Here is a 19,623-nt window from a genome sequence, read left to right as displayed (position 1 = left end):
TGAGATTTATTCAGTGCTTTGGCTTAGCTTAAGTTTTTGGTTAGACAAGTTTATGAATCAATGGTAAAACCTTTATTTATAGCACTGGGGCTTTGGGTTTGAAGTGTCCTAGATAAGGATTCTTTTTGTTTGTTTATTTTGTTCTAAACCAGAGCAAACTGCAGTTCATAAATAACCCCTAATAGACATTGAAAAGAATTTTTTTAGAAAAGAACTTTAAATAAATGTATGTCAGAAATCAAAAACAATCAGTGTCATTCATTAATCCACTTTTCTAGCATGTGTCTAGAGCACTCAGCATGGAAGGTAGAGATAAATTACTTAAGGGCTTTTGATTAAGGAGTTTTGATAAGGATATTAGAAAGCTGTAAATCCCCAAAGCTCATCTTATTTGCTTGCATAGCTGAGCAACTCTGGTGAATGTGGTTTTGTAAATATGTGTCTCTGAATTACACCAAGGATCCTTTACTTAAGTTCCAGATATTTAATCTTTCTGAATTTTCATTTCAGCCCTGGAGCTCTTCCAAATCTTATGATAAAATCTGTATTATCTTATTGTTTTCATTTTCCACCTGTTGTTTTTTTTTAATATATATTAAATAAGATATTTTTTGGTTAATTTTCCTGAATCAGAAGAAGATACACGTATCTATTTATTTTCAGCTTTTGAATGAAATTTTACAGGCGGAAAAATAGTTCTCTGTATATCTGCAAGGGCAATTCTACATCCTCTCAAAATCAACGACCTTTTTCCTTGCAAGAATAACTTTGTCTGATTAGACCATTTGACTTCCGAGGGTGCTCTAACTATAACTTTACTTGAGTATGGAATTGTTACTGAATTCTATATTGTAAAGTTAGATGACACAATGCTCTGTGTGTGAGACTGTCTCGTTAAAAGGATTTTTTTCTTTAAATGTAGCCTAAAGGGTTTGTGGTTTAAGAGACAGGGAAAAAAAAACATTAGAAAAAAAGCCCCACTGAGTTCCAGGGCCAACTACCATTTTTATCTTTTGTTTTCATTGTTTACCATAGCCTATCAATTATGCTTACTCAAAGGTTGATAAGGTTTGTGACTTCAGGTTGCCTATGACTTCATGCAGGCAACATTTATCAGATACACAAGCTTGACAAAACCCTGAGATTTTTACAGTAACAAGACTATTCCAAAAGTTAACTTTATGATCTCTCAATATGTTACATAGCATGTATTCATACTTGAAGTGGTATAGATTTTCTTAGATTTTCTTAGCAGGAAAAGAACTTTGTTCTTTAAAAGAAGATGGCTTTCAGAGGTACCATGTTCTTCCCTTAATGCTAAATACGTATCTTAACATTTTTTTCTTTTTTCTTGGTAGTCTAATTACTGCTAAGGGTAATCTCTGCAACAAAAATTGTAGGAGGAGAGAATATAAGAAAATAAAGATAGTGTAGAAAGTAATCTTACCCCTCAGGAGTTGCACCTGGGCCAATTGTCAAAGATGAAGAACAGGCCTGACTTTAACAGGCCACAGCTGTAACCAATGAGAAGAAGATGCTATAAAAGAGTGGGGTGCCTGGTTGAGAAGAGAACTGGAGTTTGTTGGCTGCTTTGTGAAAAAGAAAGAGTTAAGGGCTTGGAGGAGTAGCCTGTGAGGAAACACTGAGAAGATATGGAACTTTTGTGCTAAGGAGATGACAGTATGGAACCCCTGCAATAAGATGACAGCAAAAAGTTGTTTTATTAAATCAAAGAAAAGGGATTTACATCTGCAAAGGTGTTGATTAAAAGCTAGTGAGTAAAAGTCAAATATATTGTCTCTAGTAATTGACTGATTTAGCAATTTATAAATACTGAAACAGTTAAAATAATGGAAAGAATAGAAAACATCACTGCTATGTTTATGTTCAGAGGTTTAATCAATGAGTTTGCTTTCTTAAGATTCTTAAATTTTTGGAGCTCAGATAAGTGCGTCCCAGTGTTTGAAGCAGTCTTTCTTGGGTGAATAAATTTCAGCTGTCATCCCTGAAACCAACTCTTAATAGAGAAACTGATGGTAAGCTTTCTCAACATTATTTTCAGTAGTTTCACCTTTCTCAAAGATCCTCATGAGTTCAACCACAGATTTGTAAACTAATAGATTTCAAACTAGAAGAAATTCTCAGTCTTCTAGTCTGACCTCTATATTAAAGACTTTGGCATTTCAAGTCACTTGGTCTAGAACTTATTGACTGAGAAATTAAACAGTCTGTATTACACAGATCATCATAATATATCTTGTTTTGTTTTTTTTTTTAGTTTTGTCTTAAAACTCTTAAAAATGAAGGAACATTCCTGTTGTTAGAAGTCAGTATTGTTGTTATCATTACCATTATGTTTCTTACTATATTGTGAGGCAAATAGGTCAATTATGGTCTATAATAGTAGGATTGCTAGAAGAATATGACAAAAAGATGGTCTAAGATGAAAATAGTCAGAAATGTTCTGTTCTTTTCAGGTTTTTGATAATTTTATTGTGACTGAAACTAAAAATGTGCATGATATTAAAAAAATGTTTCTACAGCCACAGGTAGGGATCCTTTTCAAGATATCCCCATGAAGGAAACCCAATTTTCTTTGTTTTCATAGGACCAGAACACTAGCAGGTGTTCAGTGGTGCTGCTCTGGGACTAAGGAAAGGTTAATTAGCTGTTTGCTATTTTTATATTAACGAAGGCCATGTTGTAAGTCACGTCAAGTCCAGATGAAGTTGCACTTAAGATTTTTTATATCTGGATATTAATTTCATTAGTGCCATGATTTTTTTATCAGTACCAATTTTCTCTCTATTCTTTAGTTTGTTTCACGCTTTTTCTTTTCTTACACAGAAATATGTATTAAAACTGCTTCTTAAAAGTTGATTCAAGGAATATAAGCAAGGGGAGGTCAAACATACATGAATTTTATTTTAAAAGTCTCACATATACCCATATTTGCTTATTGTAGAGAGAAGAAATTCTTTTCTGTGTCTTCTGTTACATTTCAATATTCCTACAAAACATATCCTAATCTCCAGGGAAAAAAAATAAAAGTCCATTGTTGTTTTTCCTTCTGTTCAGTAAGAATGTTGTATTCAGCTCAGGAATAATAAACACTTTTTTTTATTGGTATATTAATAGAAAGGCAAGCAAGGCATACAACATGAAAAGGTCTGTGCTGAAGCCTACAATACACTTCTCATGGTATCAGGTACACTTCTCAGTTTTTTAGGATATCAGTATATCATTATATTAGAAATATATACAGGTATTTACAGGGAAAGGTTCATAACATTGTGGAATTTGAATTCTATGTATATATTAAGGTCCAGCCATGGGAAATTTACTATTTTTTTTATGTATTTAAGAACTGTTGAAAATGCCATCTATGTCTGCTTAGGAGTTTTATCAGGGCTACAATGCCATCAGGACACAACTCCTCACTTATTGACACTTTAGTCTTGCTATTGATCAGGAATATGACAAATAAAAAGACCTAAATTTAAAGCAAAATTAATGGTTTGGGATTAGGTAATTTCTAAGTGCACTTGAAATTCTTCTTCTGCCTGTTCTTGTCCAGTGCCATCTGCACAGCTTACACAAAGCTATCATCATATTACACTGAAAAAAATATTCTTTAACCTTTTTTCTCCTGTAAAACAATAGTTAAAAAAGCACTCTTATACCACATTCTGATTATATCGTCCATTTTTTTTTCTACAACAGGTAAGCATTTTCTTATAAAACATGTTTAATACCTCTTCCTGTCAGAAGAGAGGAATTATCTTTTTGATAAATCCTTTTTGTCTTTAGAAAATTAGCACATTTTACTATGTCTTTACAGTTGTTTCGTCAAAGATACAGAAAACAAAGAGATGCTAAAAAATTCAGGAACAAGCACATCTTGTGTCTAACAACCTAAATGGTTTTTAACACAACATATTTCTATGAGAAAATATTAGCCAACCAAAGTATTTTTTATGTACTTCAACCATTTTACCATACTCCATTCTGTTTTGAGATAGACTCATGTTTTCATGTTTGCTTGTTTGCATATGTGTTTACAAAATCTAGGGTTATTTCAGTGAAACTGAATATTTCTTTGCAAAAACTTTGAGCCTCATCTTAGAAATATGATTTTTTGCTTAAAATCCATCTGCTCTTTTTGAAATGTAAATCCTGCAAATTAAAGAAAGGAGAAAAAGAAAAGTACTGCAGAAGAATCTGAAATATTCAAACATTTAGAAACCAGGACTATAGAAAACTTATGACCACAATTGAAAGTATAGTTAAATTAATATGAGATCTAAAATCAAAATGAAATATTTAAATGCACTTAGCAAGAAATATTTTTCCCTAAAGCATTTCTAACACATATGGAAACAATAAGTCATAGGAAGGAGGAATAAGATGTATTTTTTTAACTTTGCAGTTGATTTCTGAATTAATAAAACCTGATCTTTGGGACAAAATAAGTTTTCCTTTATCATTCTGTTTGCATTGTATGTCTGAGTGGATTCAGATGAGAAGTAGGCATTTAACTTAAGATCCAGACATTCACACAATCTATTATTTTATCTACCAAAAAAGGGCATCAAAAATGTCATCCACCAGATAAGACTTGCTGTTTGATGGTTGTATTAATATAAGAGTATCAAGCCATATTTTTTCAATGGAAAATACTTCATTATCTTTGGGTGGGGAGGAAAAGCTAGCAAATAATGGGAATCATTTAGATGGTGATTTCAAGAGATACAGCAAGTCTTTTTCTTATTTTGTTTAACATTATAAAAAAAAGTTCAACCCTATTTTTCAGCTTTTACCAACATTAGCAATAATAAGACTATATTTATTTTTTGAACCAAAATATCAGAAATGTGTATGATAATTTTTTAAATTGAAATCAAAATAGTAACTTTATTGAAGAGAGCAGGTCATGCATGAAGGGACAGTTTGGAATTTAAGTGTTATAAACCAAATTGCTTTTCACATCCATGCATCTATTAAAGGTCTCTGTAGAAATGTAATTTATTTATGAAGTCTTTTCAATTTCATGCATTCAAATATTTTTAAAAAATTTGAATTCTTCTTTGAAATAAGGTAAAGCAAATGAAAAAACACCCCACAGATCTGTTTGGATCTTCAGGGCCTCAAATAGTAGGCCTTTTGGATACAAATAATGACTCAAGTAATGCAAACATTTCAGGCAGTTCTATTTGACATCAAAGATTGTCCCTAATACCTAGAGTTAAATAATTCAAATTAATTATTATTGAAGGAACATGTGGAATGAGATTACCAAATTTTGGTTTAGTTTCACAATTTTACTGCCAGTGAGAATTTTAAATCTCTGTAAGCATGTGTAACATCCTTAGCTTTGCTCATTAATTGTCCATTTACAAGTGTACCACTTTTGGTCCTTTTTACAGTTATCTTTTTTAAAAGAGAAGGTAATTAAGATTAGAGATTCAGTCCTATTTGTTGATGTTCAGTCTGCATATTTCATATTGTATATTTTCCTATTTATTCTTCCTGATACCAGTATGACTTGCTGGTTGTACTGCAGATTTGTTTATTCTACCACAGTTGCTTTTATGAAGCTAGCACATCATACTTTACATGCATGAATAATAGTATCTATGATTACTGACTTTTCAAAAAAAAATTTCCCAAATATCTTATCAAACACATTCTATTAGGAAGTAAGTCATGCTACAATGGCATGACATAAGAGTTTTGATTTAATTACCCTGCTTCTGAAAAGACTTAATTCAATTTAGTGATACTAAATAGTTTAGGGGATTAATATTAGCTATGTGTTTTACATTTCTGAATTTAAATGTGTCTCATATCACAGAAAGATGGAAGCTAATGTTTGAATATAATTTGATGACCTATCTGAAATAAGAACTGTAATATTTAGTAAAGATAGTGATACAGCTCCCTGTGGCAATTGAATGTTTCAGAATTTTTAAATTGTTTTTTTCTTACCACACATATTACTAAGAACTTGGACACATTATTGGTGAAGAATTGACACATACAGTATCTAAAAGAAGCATTTGAAACCTAGGCATAAAATTTGCATGCAGAGGTCAAGAGGTAAATTTGTTTTGACTGATAACAGCATGAGATTTAAGAGGAAGCCACCTACAATGTCTTATCTCAGTGTTTCCACCATTCTTAGGTTGTAGAAATGCTGTCTTCAATGGTCCATCAGCACCAACTCTATTCAGTTTATCAATAAGGGCAAATTTGGAGCAAGAATAACAGCTTTTAAAATTTTATTTTTATTACCTATTCTTAGTCCCTTAAATTATTAGTGCAACAGGACTCCACAGGAGATCTGAAGGAGAAAATTATTTAAAGGTGGAGGTTTTAATTTTTAGGCATAATATCCTCATAACATAGGATGTCATGGTTCAGAAATACTATGATGTCACCATTTACTGAAGCAGGAATAATTAATACCATTCAGAAACAGGTAGGACTGTGGCCAAAATGTTATCCATAAGATCTTGCATGTTATGCACTAATATGCTTACAAAACCCAGAAAAGCCTATGCCTTGTGAGTCAGTTAAGATGTGAAACTTTTAATGGTAGCCTCAGCTGCATAGTACTTTTAAAATATATCCTTAATTATATGTCTAGAGTATCAACTTTGACACAGTTTTCTTCTGTTTGCTTTTTTTTTTTTTTGAAAATCTGGACCTGATTTGTAAATTTTAACAATATATAATCTTAAAAAGAAATAAGTCTTCCTACTGGAAAGACTTACCTCAAGTTCAGAAGCTTTTTGAAGATGTACAACCAGACCTTTCTCCATTTAAAGGCTATTAATGTGTCGGTTGTGAAATCTATTCACTATTGAAAATGTCAGTGCATCATTTCACTACTCAGAAGTAAAAGCTCTTTGTAAGGCTTTCCTATTATACAGAGTATTATTCATTCCAAATAACAGGGGAAGTGGGCATTAAATTGTATTACCCAGTTCAAAGTAATTGTTACAGAGGAAATAAAAAGCCATAGGAACATAGGAATTGCAATAATGGATCAGACCAGTAGTTTATCTAGCCAAATATCTTAACTTTGACAGAGACTAAGACAGAAAAAGATACTTTTTAGCAGATGATTATTGAACAATGCTGCCCACAGGAGAATTTTAATACCTTTTTTGTTCCAGTCTGGCATATACTTAAAGTTATTTATTACAATAAAATAAAAGAAATACCAAACCTCCTTCCCTTTATTAAAAATCACCTTACATTTCTTTTGATAACTAGCTTTTATATATATAGTCCTCATTACTATTTTGTGTGGATATTATTCTAGTATGCAGAGGTTACCGCCTGGATTATGATCACATTTCATCATACATGTGTCCATATTTTATGATCTAATTTTTAATTTCCATCTTTTGCAATAAATTACAATCTGTCACTACAAAGCAGATTTTAGGTGTATTGTCAGGTGCTTCATTATGTTATTTAAATCAGAAAATACTATTCTTGCTTGGTATTTTCTAAGGTGTCAATACTAAACAGGAATGTGATTTGAATAAGTGTTTTCTGGAAAAATACTGAATTTTCCTTCTCACTGAATACAGGACACAAAAGCATCAAGGTTGTCTCTTGTACATTGCACAAAGATGAGAAATATCCAAGTTATGGACTCAGGAGCTGGGAAAGGATTCTTAGGGAAGGAAATGAAATGGCTTCTATGTAGGGATCTGACACAGCTGGTACACTGAACAACCACTGTGTTTGAAGCACAGCTGGGACATAGAAACTGGAGGCATCCTGAGATAATATCAGTAAGGGTGAAAGCATGGATGTGTAATGGGAACTTGTAGGAGCATCATGGTTGGGACAGCTGGAGACGAGAGGTCTCTGAGGCCAGGTTGTGGAACTTGGGGTTCATTGCGAAGGGCCTGGGGGCAGGGCCCTGCTGGGAGCTGCCAGGCACAGCTCGGAGCAGGACTGAGAGAAGAGAGGGGGAGAGAGGATGAGAGGGTGAGAGAGTAAAAGCATAAGAGAGTAGTAGTGCAAGAGCATAGAAAAGTAAGGGGGCAAAGTTCTTGTTACAATACAATAAATCATCTTCTGTGTTGGATATTCTGATTCTTGTTGCAGTGTGTTTTGTTAAGTTATTAGGTTGGTTTGTTCCATTCCCCTCCTGTCTGAAAATGGTTCTGCCCCAGTTCTCCCTTCCCGCCTTTGGAGCTGTCTGTCTTCCTGGCTCCACCCCAGCCAACAATGTATCCCCTAAACTCCGCCCTGGTTTCCCTGGAAACCCCTGTATTTTTTCTTCTGATCCCTCCCCGGTACCCCGCCAATCACTCTCACTCCCCACCCTTACTGCTAGAATGTTCCAGCAGGGGAGTTCGATGGTTGGCTGAGGAACCGGGGTCCCTCCCCAGAATGTTTCCCGTTGGTGCTGCCCACGTGTCAATCCCTTGGACCCCGCTGCACCCCCATTGGCCCAATGCCTGGCACCTCCCTACCCCTAAAAACCTGTTGTCAGCCCCCTCCCCCGGTCTTCTCCTGTCGGTCCCTCCGGGGTTCATTAAAGCCTGGATTAAGCCACAGTTGGAGTGTGCCGTTTTCTTTCCGCTGGCTGCAGCCTTTACCAGACTCGGTCCTGCACAAGGTGTGCCTGCAGCCGCAAGCTGGGCACTGCCTCAGGCGCTGTCCCGAAGGCAGCTCTCGGGAGAAGGGCCCCCTCGTGCTGCTGGCAGTGCTGGAGCCAGCCGGGCGCTGACAATTCAGACGCACTGCTGCAGATTCTCACTAACCAGTCTAGTACAATATATGAATTCAATAGCATTTACATACAGCCTATAAGAATCTCTACATTACCATACTGTGTTGTTCCATTTTAAACCCTAAAAGCTCCTCTTTGGGCCCCTTCTGCCAAGCTGGTAGGGTCTGCTTGGGCCCTTGGATCTGCCTGCAAGCAGAAGGTCTTGCTTCATCAAAAGGGGATTACCTTTAGCTGGCCATACATTTGTTTTCCTGTTGTTCAGTAACTAAGGGATCTCAAAGCTTGCTTTCGTTTCAATCTTGCTTATAGTTTCTATATTCTCAAAATCTTTTGCCAGGCACTCATATTTATAAAGCTTTCCTGTTTCATCTTCCCCAACAGTAATTTATCACCTCAAGAGGCAAAAAGTAGTCTGGCAAAAGCTGAAAATATTCTCAGAATGGAAGAACTGCTATCTGTCACTAGCTGTTCGAACTGTAAGAACAGGAAAGTAATCTGGAAAAATAAAAATTGGTGTAAAAAAAACCAGAAAAATTCTATCATCTATTGTTAAAAAATAAAAATTATTAGCAGCAATTGGCTGCTCTCCTATAACCTTTTGTGTTATAGGACAGCATTAAATAATATAATTTAATTTTTTTAAATCCAAAATGGAGCCTTTGGCTGAGAACTCCCCATTCTCCCTATGCTTCCTAATTCCAGTTATGTTCTTCGCACAGTGATGAAATCTTGTCCTAGAGAGCAAAATAAGAAGGAATGTGTTTTAAAACATCTATAAGCATGTGTACAAAGTACAAAATTGTAGACAATTTCCATTCACTCAAAGTTTGATGCAGAACAGATTTTATGCAGAAATTTGAACACTCCTGATCTATCTTAGTTTTGTAGTCATGTCAATATTCAGAAAATTAAATTTTGTGAGCCATTGCCTCAGTGACAGAGAAAAAGAGAAAAACACAATCTGAAGCTGGTCTTTATGACTTTAATTCTATGTCACAAGACTTCTTAATGCTCATGCTGATACATAGACACTTCTCCAGAAAATGCTTTTCTTTCATATGTCCATAAATAAAATTTCCTGTCAGCTGAACTTCAAGATGCAGATAAAGTCTGATAAATGTGTGCTGGCAGCTCTCTCTATAGAGAGTAGCAGGCACAACTTTCCCAAGCATTGTCCTGGGGAGGGCTGCGAGAAGATTAAAGAATAAGAAACAATTTTTGTTTTCATTTGTTGCACTTGTTTTTGTTGCTGTGGAGTCAATGCTAATTATTACATGGCATTATTACCCATACCATGATATAAAAGTTCAATTTTTTTTAAGACTACTAAATTTGATGCTTGATACACAAGAAAATGCATACTTGTCTTCTGTACAAATGGATACCTATAGGTTATATGAATAGTGTATAAATTGTATAAGGAAAAGGACAAAATTATATAATGTCTGAGAAATAGTATTTTAGTAATTTATAATATACCTACAAATATTTCAAATTGCCAGATCAATCAGTGCTCTCAAAAATACATTCTGAAAAACAGGTTGGGATTTTTACACTTTTCTTTTCCTACCTGTTTTTTTTTTCTTCTAGCAATAAATGCCTTACATATACTTCCTATATCCACTTATTTTAAAGTGTTAATTGTGTTAATTTGGGTCTTAGAATTAAAGAGAAGATCTGAATGCTTTGAAATGATGAGATGGACCATGGAAGGGAAGAGACTGCAGCTATACTTTCCTACATTTGACAGTAAAAGTGGATCTGGTGTGTTAGACTCCTAAAGGTCTTAGCATTAGAACAATCATCAATCTCCTGGAACAAAGCCATCTTTTCAATGGATTCCTAGCATTTAGGTCACTTAGAATGGGATTTAGAGACGTTTTGTCCCTGGATCACAAAGAGCTAACACTTGCTTCTCAGCTCTTCCAAGAGTTTGCCTTCATTTTGTGCGGTCAAGACTTTTTTTTTAATTCTAACTTTGGGCAAAATGACAAAGAAATAAGGACCAATTTTTTAATAGAAAATCTAAATATTTCTTTTCTGGCCTTTTCTCCTCCAGCTTGTTCAGTAGTGCTTTTGACTGGAATGTGTCAAACATTCCACAAAATGACAGACATCAGAGGCATAATTGCGACAATGTCCAAAATCACATTAGGATCTTCTGTTAATTTTCAGAATTAGACTATCTGAAACACAGGGTGAAAATCCATGAATGCATGATTGCTATCTGTGGTCATTTACAAGAAAAACTGGAAAAATAAAGGTAGTTTGTAGCATGTTTGAGTTTTTTTCAGAAAAAATTGTAACAAGCAGACTAAGTGTAACAGTAATTACCCTTGAATGATCACTAGCTCTCCAGAAAATTAGGCTGTGCATGCAAGAGTAAGTATACATCAGTTTCAATAAAAAAATGTGTGGTCAAAATGTATTGCACCAAATATCTTTAAAAATGCAAAGGATAATCTTAGCAAAAGTTTAATGGAAGTAAATTCCAGAAGACTAAGCAATAACAAGAAAACTGGGGCATTTGGTTTTTAACCATATTTGATTTCTTTTTTGAAATGCAACAGGATGAAGAAGAGAGAAAAAAAAAATATTCAAAGACAAACCAAAAAGGGTAACACCTGTAAAAGAAAATACACATGGCTACTAAATGAGGGAAAGTGAAGGTGAAAGAACTGTTCATTTTTCACCCTGGTTATTAATTATTTGTCCAAAGTTTTATGATGGAAGTAGCATCTTTAAGTGTTCCTCAAACCAAAATGTAGTTAATTTTCCTTCACAACTGTTATTTCTCAAGTTTTGTCACTGAAGTGACAAAAAACTTTTGTCACAAGTTTTAACACTGAAGTGTTAAAACAAATACCTGGAATTCAGGGATGAATAATACTCTTTGAATTCAATAGAAGTTTTACATTTTGCATCATAGGGAATAGAATCCTGGGCCATAGGTAAGGTAACTACTCTTATTAATCCTTTGTAAAAAATATTGATCAATATAAATATTAATAAACTTGTTTGTAATATTATTAAGCCTTTTCTCCTACCTGATGAAGATATTTTCACTGAAACATTTTTATAAACCCCTGGGCACCTTACTCAATAATAATTTTTCCAGTATTATGATTTTTGGCTACACCTTTTCAATACTTGGTCAACTGAATGGCACACTGCAATAAATGTTGTTGCTTCAAGCAGCAGACATTATAAACATGACACTAAAACTGTTACTCAACATCTATCATTCCATTTATATTCATTGCAGTTTTTATGGCACTATCTGCTGCATATCACTTTGTTTCTTTATAGATCATTAGGATATTTTTAAAAAAATTTCTGATATTTTATATATTCCACAATAGTCCAGGAAGATCTAGCTAGTCCTCAGCAGACTTGTCTTTCTGCTTCTAGACGTGATTAAGCATTTAATAGGGGAAGAAGTTAAAATAAACATTAAAAAGCATTCACTATAAAATTATGTAATGGCACATGTCATTCTAATTGTACTCTTGTGATTAAGGGGAGGTACTGGATCCAAAACATTTTCCTTTTTGGCTCTACAATTCAATATATGAGAAAAAAAGGAGGAGAAAATTGGAAAAATTAAATATGAAAATAAGGAATGCAGCAATAAGAGTTGGAAAACAAAAGCATTGGTATATAAGAACATTCTTACATAAGGAACATGGAAGAAGGGATTTTTCTAAGCAAAGAAAAACAAAAAAATTGCAGTATAGACTAATATAAAATAATAAATGCTGTAGAAAAAAAAGTAACTGGTAATTTTAGTCTCCCTCTAAGAATCTCCTTTACTAATACCATATAAAGAAAGGAACAATTAATTAAATTAAATTACTTCCAAACAGAATCAAGGAACTACTTTTATCCCATGAAGAATAGTTTTAGTTCAGAACTTAGTTTTTACAGGATTTTTCTTAGGCTGCACATTCAGTAAGTGGGAAAAAATGCATCACTTTACACATGGATGCCTGTGATGAATAGATTGACAACAGTCAATGTTAAAATCAATTTTTGGAACACAGCTCAGGCTTAATTCTTTCAGTCTTATACTAATCCCTAAATATAAAGTTCAAGAGGTGTCCACATGCTGAAACAGACCCCTGCATAACCACCTAGTGCTGGCTTTGCACCCTGACCCTGAAATGCGGCTACGAGCCTTTGTCAGTCACCAGTGTAGATATTTCCCCTGCTTTGGGGATTACTCTTAAGTGGAACCTGCTGTTCCATCTACAGATCTTCATGAACTATGTGCTCTGCTTTTTTAACAGGCCACAAGTGAGCATCAGCATTCAACGTGGGCTGTGCTGCTTGCCTTGACCCAGCCCCTGCACTCTGCATGGAGCAAAGGGAGGGGAGACTCTTCCTGACTCATAGGCAAGATGAATGTGTTCATCTAGAGAAAAAAAAAAATTATAGTGAATTTGAGGTGGGAAAATAAAATCAGGAGACAATGATATACTAAGGTTTTACAGAACAGCAATGTCTGAGAAAGAATATCTTCAGTCATTATAAAACAATAATTTCTTAGAAGCCTGTAAAAGTCTGGAAAGAGTTTGTTGGCAGCAAGCAACTCATTGGAAGTTGTGAAATTGAGAAGTCCTCGAGGAAAATACCCACCCTATAAAAGTTTTGTGCCTGTTGTGTCTAGCCTGCTCACTTTTACACAAAAAAGTTACGTGCAGATCAAATTGAGTATCTGATGGACTGGGGACATTAACATAGCTTTGTTCGTGTTTTTTATGGTTGTTTTGTTTTATTCTCCTAAGTTCTACACTTTCCATGCTAGTAATTGAAAAAAATAAGGAAAGGAAAATAAAATACTAAAATTGGAGCATCAACTACCCTTCTATGGTTTTACTTTAAGAAAGAAATTTTTACTTATCTGAACTAGTGTCCTTGATCACAGGATGGTACCCTGATTGTAGTTGATTAACTTAATAATAGTTTGTTGTTCTGTCTTTTCTTAAACTTACAACAGAGTTGGGGGTGTTTTATCATTCAAAACTTCACAATAATTGCAATTTTCCATCTTGATCTCTTGCTTTACCATCAACAAAAGTTAAGGTTATGTTTTTCCATAGTCTGACTAGTGGGATAAGGAAAATTACTAGTCCTGAGGGACATGTAAATCAGTAATCTAGAAGAATTGCTGTGAAATAAATGCTATAACACTCTTTATATAATTAAATTGGAAAGTTCAAGCTTTTCCACACTCCTAGCTTCAGTGCTACTACCAACTTCATTGGTTTCAGCTTCATCTCAGTCACAAGACCAGCCCTTAAGCAGTATTTACTAATTCCCAAACACTCAGCATCAAAGAAAAGTTACAGATGTAATTCTAAATAGCCTTGACACCCTTGTTTGCTGCCTGAATAGCTGAAATAAACAGGCAGACTGCCAAATATTTCTCCAGAGTAGTTATTTCCCTTTCAGCTATATAATTTTAATTTACATGGAAATCATTGATACTTTAAAGTGGTGCTTGTCCATCAAGTTTGTTTATTTCCTAGCTCCCTAACGTCTTTTTAATATAAATCCAAGTCATTGATTGGTTGAACAAATGTAATTGACTCAAACAAATGTTTATCAGATTGAGTGTCTCAATTCCTTCTGAATTGACTGAAGTCCATCCCATGAAGACAGATGCATGCCAGGCATAAATATATTCCATTGAGCAGTATTCCACTGATTTCACATTATACTCTTCTGTATAACATGGACTGAGTCGTGTGCAATTATATTTCATGAATGTTTTTTCATTCATTTGGATATTCCTGGAATTGTAAGATACCGGTGTTTAAAAACAGACAGAACCTATTGAAATTGCATTGGTGAGACTAACATGTCAAATAGCTATCAGATTTAAAGTGACAGAATTTTACTGTAGTTCATTGCTCTCGGCTTTTTTGCTTTTTTTGTTTTTCCATTCTTCATTTAGATACTAGAAACAGGATCAAACTGATGAAATACCCCTGAATGAGTCATTCAACACTACTTTTGCTGTCAACAGGGAGAAATAAGCACCTTGGGGTGCTTTGTGTCACCCTAAGGTGGAGACCCATGGAATATCATATAAATTACTCTTTTGAAGTCTTTGTCTTTCTCCATCCACAGTAAGCAAGGAACTCATGATGACAAGCACAGATGTCTGCATTACAGGCCTCTCAAAGTAGCTTATTCACTTCCTGTCTCAAATGCCTTCAGAAAGATGATTTTCAACTCCAGCTGAATATATAGAAGCCAAGGAGATCAAAACGTTCTGATCAGCAGGATTAGATACCATCCTAAAACCAGATTTTTTAATTTTCCTCTTACTTTTATCTCAATATAATGAAAACAAAAGAATCTGGATCCTGCAAAAGAGAACAATGATTCTGTAATATTTTTATTGGCAGTGCTAGTGGTGCTGAAGAATCAGCATGGTAGAAACTGGGGGGGAAAAAAAGCAGAAAAAGGTTCACTGTTGTCATGAACAAGGTCTTTATCTAAAGCCCTGTTGATTTTGTTTTTATGCAAAGTTACAGATGTGTTTATATGCACAAATGTAGATTACATACTCTTACAACTCATTAAAATGCATGGTGTAGTTGCAGACACATAAAACTAGAAGTTCTCATACCTCAAACAATATATCTCTTTCTTTTTTTTTTTTTTTCTAGTTTTTATTTTAGGTTACAGAAGGACAATCTTTTTAAATTCCAAACCACCAGGGACAAGAATTTAGTAGGGGACACCATTTCTTGTTTTCTTATGTTAATATTTCTCAAGATTTTTTAAATGTTCACAAAATCTAAAGATCTTTTATTATTTTTATTAATACATAACAGGCAGTATGATATATCAAAATATCACAAACATCTTTGAAAAGCTAGAAGATTTTAACCATAGATCTTAGGGAATAAGACTAATATTTATTAGCTCTGCCCTGTTTCTTTCAGATGTTGCTGTTCTGACTTTGCTGGCAGTAATAGTTAAGAGGATAAACACCGATGTTTTTACAAGGAGAAATAGAATCAGAACATATTTTGGCCATTTACTCCACATTTTAAAGGCAAAATTATCTCATTTATGAAATCTTTTCTAGCACTGCACTGTGAAATGAACTTTTAGTTTACCTCTACAATTCATATTTTGAGTTAATACTTTTGTTGAAGCTGCAAAGAGTATGCAGCTCAGACTACCATTGTTGATTCATTATATTCAAAGGCTGAAGAGAAAGATAAACTGTTCTAAGAAACCCATATCTAAAATTCCACAAGTGCCAAAGTCTATCTTCCTTAATAATTAAATGGAGATATAACATAAAATATTAATAACATTCACAGACAGGAACACCTGCTTGGATGTTTGTTTTCCCTTGGTTGCAGTAACTAATCTTATCCTGCTGTGCAGGCAGGGTTCATTTTACTGAAAGGTTTGCTTACATGTACAGAGGCAGCAAGTGGAGCTGTGAATGGTAGATTATCAGATTTTATATTTCAGAATTTAAATGTCTGTAGTGGCACCTGAAAATTTGAAATAGTTGATATTAAAATATTTAAAGTTCTCTAAGAATATACTATTTAACACTGCAGGAATTAACTCAGTCTAGCCTAAATCTGTATTTCAGCAATCAGCCTTATTCGGAAACTTTCACAGGCTTTCTGATATGGCTAGGCAGGGTTTTAGTACTCCCAGGAGTGGACTAATTATGCAGTAAGCCATAATTAAAGGCATTTACTTCCTCTCCCTGATCATATAAATGTTTTTATATGAGTTTAGGAAGGCCATATTATGGAACACAGACATAAACACCATTAATTTAAAGCTTAGCTGAGGATGTTTTTCTCCCCTAACCTCTGAGGTTAGTGTGTATGTAAATGCAAAAGACTTTGAGGTTAGACATTACAGCATAGACAGGTCCTCTACTATCAAAGTCTTTAGCTACCTTAAATAATGTACTTCCCTTTTTGTAGACAATACTTGAAAAATATCAGAAAGGTACCACGCATTTGTCTCAGTGGTATCCATTGTCAGGTGGTGACAAAATACTTCGCAATTAATTTATACCAGTGACATCAGAAATCACAAGAATAAAAGCCAATTACTTATATTCTTTAAGTAAAATAATTTTAACTCTAGAGCTAGTCAGAGAATGAGAAAACATTAATGTACACTTGATTCAGCAAAATTATTTCAGAGGCAAAATTTTCTGTCTGCAGAATTAAACCCTCAACTGTAGTATGTCTCCCCAGTGTTCAGCAGACCGATGCCAAGACTTACTTGCTGTAGATCAACTACACTGACTTTAAATACAAAGCCTCAAGGACAAATTTCTAATTCCTCATCCAATCACAAAAATACAAAAGCTTATTCCCACAGGTCTCTTGTTTTAAAGTGCACCATTGTGATGAGTTCTGAATGGGGTAGGTGAAGAAATTCTACATGCTCTTAAAATTCAATGATATAACCAGATTTGAAAAATTAATGTTGTGGAAATGGAGCTCCATTATTATTTCTTTTAACAAAGCTAAAGTTTGTTAATAGTTTTCTGATAACCTAGAGAAGTAGGGAACTTGTCTCATTTACTTCCAAGATTCAATTTGGAATTAATTCCACAGAACACCCCAGGGGTGTTTAGATTTTTTTGCAGAAAAGGAGTTCCATCCATTTTCACTGCATCAGTTCTTCAAACTGCATTGCATAATTAACAATCCGTGAAATACATCTCCCCAAAAAGCTACAGATACCTGACTCTGAAGTGTATAAAGAGCACAAACAAATCTGAAATAAGACTGTTTCACTGTCCTCAATAATTCAAACACATTTAGTTAATATTTGATACATGCCCTTTTATGATGGTCTAGATGTCAATATACAGTCAGTTAGTGAGAAAAAATTAAAGTAAACACACAAACAAATTTAAAAAAAAATTATCACCCCCCCCCAATTTTTTATCAGTGTTACCTTTCATATCCCTGCTTATAAAACCGAAATGTGCAGAAGTGTGGAACAACCAGGAGGAAAGATCTAATGGTTCTTAGATATATAGCATTTCTCTGTCTCCTTGCCAAGTCTCTATTAAAAATTTTTTTAAAAACCCAAAAAATTCACATTATCATCTTCTAAAAGCCATACTGACATTTACAAAATTTTCCTTACATATCTCTGTAGATGACACTAAAAATACCATAATTACTTATTATAATAACATCCATATATATCTTAAGTAAAAAAATTGAAATATATGCTGAATGCAGAAATCTTGAAGGAATGAATTCTACAGGTCTAAAAACATGTCTCTATTTATTAAGGTTTAAAATTTTATTCTTGATTCCTTATTTCACAACAGAGATTCACTGATACAGTCAGTGGAAAATATTTTCTTCTTCCCTTGACCCTGTAAGTGTGACTTTCTCTTCTGCCGTACAGCAAAGTCGTAGACCCGGTCAACTAATGATTTGATCAAAATAAAGTTGTGCCAAAAGCTTCAGCTCTTTTGAAGGGTCCCAGATATCTAGAACTGATAAATGCTTAATACACTACCAGGCAGATTAAAAAAAAAATCATTCTATTCGTGTGTCCAGTTAAGTGGAAAACTGTTATTTCTGACACCTGAAATGAACATATATTTACAATAAAAGAAACAACAATTCTCACTTCCACTGAGGATACATCTGAAAGCTCTCTCTCATACAGCTATCCATTTCTTTTTCCAGAAGAAAGAAGTCAGCACTTAAAACTTTTTGGCGACCTTTTTTTGACAGAATATGATGGTTCTTTTGGGCAAACTACACACTGTAAAATATCTGGATTGTCTAGAACACTCTATTTTATTCTTAAGTCCAAGACATACATCTTCTTAATTCATGTAATTTTCTTTATTAGAATAAAGGTTGACAGGTTGTTTCCCTGCTGTGGCTGGTACCATAGCTACTTAGGAAGCATTTTTTATGTTTACCTATCTAGTGAACAATTCTTTGCTGCAGAAAATTGAAAAATTCTTCTTCTTCCCCTAGGTCTGTTCCCATAAGGAATGCCTTGAACTAGACTTCATAAATATTTTCCATTCATGTTTGCTTCAAACCTATGAAAAACCTAATTCATAGAACTGCAGAAAGGTTTGGGTTGGAGGGGACCTTACAGGTCATTTAATTCCAACCTCACTGCCATGGGTAGGTACACTTGCCTCTAGATCAGATTGCTCAGAGACCCATCCAACCTGGATGCTTCCAGGAACAGGCTACCCACAACTCCTCTGGGCAAGCTGTTCCTGTGCCTCACCAGCTTCAAGTAAAGAATTCCTTTGTTTTATCAAACCCAAACCTACTGTCTTTCTGTTTGAAGCCCTTCCCCCTCCATCATGTCAACTGCACCACACAGCTTGGGTGTTGCCAGCAGTTGTTTATATTGTAGGGTTTTTTTTGATTTGTAATTCTTAATTGTTCGTATTTTATGATTAATTCTGTTTTGAAAGTTGGAGTTATCAACCTATTGGAGTGATACGGGTTGATTTTTTAGCCGCAGCCTCCTCTTTTGTATATCAGAGCTCTGACCTTTATAGAAGGAATATTAAGCCTAATTTTCATAGTAGGTACATTACCTTGAAAGCCTCAGGTTTACAAACATTTATTCAATGCAATAATAACCAAACTAACTAATAGTTACACAATACTTTTCATGGATACTTAGAATTTCATTTACCTTACAATTAAATGCAGGTGGGATCACCTCTACCTTTTCTACTAATCAGAATATTTCACCACAGATAGCTATCATTTCAAATCAAAGCATAACTTTCAATACTCAATTTTTTTCACACTTATGTAAAAGTGTGAAATTGCTCAAAATTATTCCATTGA

Source organism: Agelaius tricolor, unplaced genomic scaffold (assembly GCF_023055355.1).
Source record: "Agelaius tricolor isolate 1412-34295 unplaced genomic scaffold, bAgeTri1.0.p SCAF_1, whole genome shotgun sequence".
Lineage (NCBI taxonomy): Eukaryota > Metazoa > Chordata > Aves > Passeriformes > Icteridae > Agelaius > Agelaius tricolor.
The sequence above is the reverse complement of the archived record's forward strand: the minus strand, read 5'-3'. Positions refer to the sequence as shown.